The sequence below is a fragment of the Grampus griseus genome (genome assembly GCF_964374135.1).
Source record: "Grampus griseus genome assembly, chromosome: 1".
Lineage (NCBI taxonomy): Eukaryota > Metazoa > Chordata > Mammalia > Artiodactyla > Delphinidae > Grampus > Grampus griseus.
The window spans coordinates 69,329,319-69,333,243 of record NC_139017.1 but is presented as its reverse complement, the minus strand read 5'-3'; positions in this window follow the sequence as shown (position 1 = coordinate 69,333,243).

Below are 3,925 nucleotides of genomic sequence, written 5' to 3'. Positions count from 1 at the left end.
CTCCAATAACTTTCTACCACTTGCATGTCAATAATTCCTTTTTTTTTTTTTTTCTTCTGACACTCATGAGGTGATGGCTTAACCAATTTAAGAATACAGGAACATTTATTTGGGTGCATAAGAACTTCTTTCCTTGGGCCAAAATTCTTAAGCCCCAATATGAAACTAAAAGGAAAGAAAATTCTGAATCCAAACACCACTACTCCAGTACCTTTAAATTATTTCCCTCATCTCAGTAAGTCAATATATATCAAGTAAAAAAAAAATACTATGAGGGCTTCCTTGGTGGCGCAGTGGTTGAGAGTCCGCCTGCCGATGCAGGGGACATGGGTTCATGCCCCGGTCCGGGAAGATCCCACATGCCGCGGAGCGGCTGGGCCCGTGAGCCATGGCCGCTGAGCCTGCGCGTCCGGAGCCTGTGCTCTGCAACGGGAGAGGCCACAACAGTGAGAGGCCCGCGTACCGCAAAAAAACCCAAAAAAACAAAACAAAACAAAACTATGAAATTTAAGTTCTAATTCATTTTGCCCCCTTTGCTGAGTAAATCTTAGTAAATTATATATTTTAGTAATGGGACAGTCTCGAAATTAGAAATTAGGGTGGAGAGCTCAGTGTTTTCAACAGTAAAACATCTCATCACCAATTTTAGTGTAAAGTAATATCTGAGAAAATCTTGAGAGTAAAAAGAGGAAATCCTGAAATAAAGCAGAGTAAAGGAATTCTTGCTCTAGCAAGGATCATCAGAGAAGCCCTCCTGGAGGTTGGTCTGTCTCAGACAAAATGATCAAATAGGGGATGAAAATAGCAGAAAAGGCAGAGAGGTGGGAAAGTATGCCTTGTCCACTATTTTAAGTGTCAGAGAACAATAGCTATGACGAACCAGGAACTGCATCTATTCATATACTTTCCCTGTGCCGTGCAATGCAGATGAGATTAATGGCGCCAGTTCCAGGTGTGTACAGTAGGACAGAACTGAGCTACATCATCCCGATGTTTTCATAGAGGTTCAGTCTCCTTTCCTGCTCCAGCACTGAGTCTCATCTTTATTCTACTTAAAATGGGGAGATCATCACAGAGCCACTGATGCCTTTTCTGCCACCAGAATTATCCAAGGTTTACGGTATTAGTTTGGGAAAAAGAAAAAATAAAAGAAAATAAATTTGAGATGCAGATTGCAGAATGAGAGAGAAGAGAGACTATATGGGAGAAGCATTCGAGTTGGAAAGAAAAGAATTCCACCTTATAATTTAACTAAATTCCCACTTGGTGCAAGTGTTCCAACTTCCCTCTCATGCCTAACCTTTCTAACCCTAGCACTCCTCAGATATACCTTTCACTCTAAATTTTGCACATAACTGCTTGTCACTGCATTTTGGTTTTTGTTTTCTGAATTCTTAATCTATCTTATTTCCTAACCACCATAATGTTCTACTCCTGATTTTCAATTAAAATTTATTTTCCAGAAATATCCACTTGCTCTCTCCTGGCAGTTCATTCACTTCACCATGTTCTGGACCCGGGCTAGACAGTTTCCACACTTTATCTCCTAACCAACCTATAAGCACAGGAGATACTAAGAAATATTTAACAAACTGCATGGTGCAAGGATTGACCAACGAGAACAAGTGTCCACTGTAAATGGCCAGTATAGTCATACAAGACAATTATCACTTCACTGACCTTATCTTCCACAATTTTCTCCCTCATTCCACTCCAGGCACACTGGCCTCCTCAGAGTTCCTCAAGCTTCCAGGAACACTCATATTTCAAAGACATTTATAACTGTTGGGTTTTTGTCTGCCTAAAAGATATTTTTCTGAGTGTATTTGGTTTGTACTTATCATTTTCTATTCTATATGTTTTATTCATTTTACTCATTTTATTCATGTCTCTACCCACTAGAATGTACACTCCATAATGGTAAAGATCTTTTTCTATTTTGTTTCCTGTTTTACTTCCAGCATATGGAAGGGTGACTGGCACAGAGCCTGCGCTCAGTGATTATTTTTGTATAAATTAATTTACTAATTTAATCTACAGAACAGTACCCTGATATAGATAATTTTATTATCTCCATCTTATAAAAAGGGAAATTGCAAATCAGAGAGACTGTATAATTTGTCCAAGAATACACAGACAGTCAGTGGCAGAGCCTGGATTAATCTCCATCTATTTGATTACAAAAGTCATGCTCTTTCTACCGTGCCATGCTGCCTTTAAGGAGAAAATGGTTCATGGTTGGTGTCCGGTCCAACACAGATGTAGATGTGTGGATTTTGTGCCCTCTTAAATTCCCTTCTGGCCAAAGAATTGTATTCCCCATGATGGATCTAAATCGCTCTCAACATGGCTTATATTTTTATGTTTAGATCTTGAGTTTCCAGGATATATACTAGGGCCTTAAGGAAGTGCAAAACAGAAACAACAGTGTAGAAGAGGAGGGATTGGAGCTTAGGGAGGTTGATCCACAGGCACTCACCAACAATTAAAGGTAAAAGAGAGAGAGAAAAAGGCAATTATCTCAAGTTTCTAGTTTGGAAAATTGGGTGGTAAACAAAAATAAGAAAGGAGGAATTCATTTACCATAGACGGAAAGGTATGCATGGGAGAAGTTTTGATACGTCTTTAGGACTTTAGAATTTTAGGGCCGAGATATTTGAGTATCCAACTGGTTCACGGCCCAACTCATGTAATGTGCTTCTCATTTTGATTACCTGTCCTATATCCCTGGTTATGAATTTTCCTGTTTCCTTCATCATGTCATTAGTTCTGATTTAGCTTCATAACAATTTGGCTGAAATAAAGTGGCTTAAAATTTTGAGCAATGCAGACTGAAGTAGAGGGGAGAGCAAGGTGAGAAGAGTGGAGATGAAGCTGGGGTGCTGACTCAGTAGGAGGGCTTATTCTGCTGGAGGCATCAGCATTCCGTGGAACTACATCCAAAGAGACAAGGCAAAACAGAGATTGGCTCAGGATATATCAGTAACTGGAACAATCCAATGTGGCAGGAAGTGTCTGTAATTTAAACCAGGGGTTCCCAGCCTTTTCAGCATCAGGGACCGGTTTGATAGAAGACAATTTTTCCACGGACGTGGGTGGGAGATAGTTTCAGGATGATTCAAGCACATTACACTTACTATTCCGTGGCTGATCTGACAGGAGGCGGAACTCAGGCAGTAATGAGAGCGATGGGGAGCGGCTGTAAATACAGATGAAGCTTCACTTGCTCACCCGCCACTCACTTCCTGTTGTGCAGCCAGGTTCCTAACAGGCCAGGGGCCGCCACCGGTCCCTAGCCCAGGGCTTGGGGACCCCTGATTTAAACCTTATGGGAGCCCCATAAAAAAATATGAGACTCAAAGAAGGCCATGCAACTGAGGCTTATATTACCATCCTGAGCTAAGCAGAAGCGGGTAGAGGTCTGGGGCTTCAAAGGGGAGGAAGAAAATTCACAGGAAGATAAGAAGAACAGATGTTTGGTAAATAGATGTTTGCCCTACCATGCAGATAAGTCTTTCTGATGTAAAAAGTTACCTTTGGTAATACCTCTCTTTCTGGTAGAGGCCCCCTATCTAAATTCTTTTAGGTAGGTTTAGGGAGATGTAAAAAGGTTTTCCTGAGTCTGCTGGTTCTTAATTGCCTTTAGCTCAAAATCCACATGTCAAAGTGAGATATTTGGGGGTGACATTGTACTCCTCCTCATTCCTAACTCTTATTTAGACTCTTCAGTAGGTTTTGCATCATTTGCTCATGTGTCTCTTGGATTTGTTGCTTTAAGCAATTGGCCTCCAACTCTGGGATTTCTTTCCCCTGCCTATTCTGACTACTGGCCCTACCAATTATTGGCTCACATGGCCATCCTAGCCTCCTAAGGGAAGGGAGCTTGGGACTGGAAAGATGGATGTAAGAGGCAATAGGATCTAAG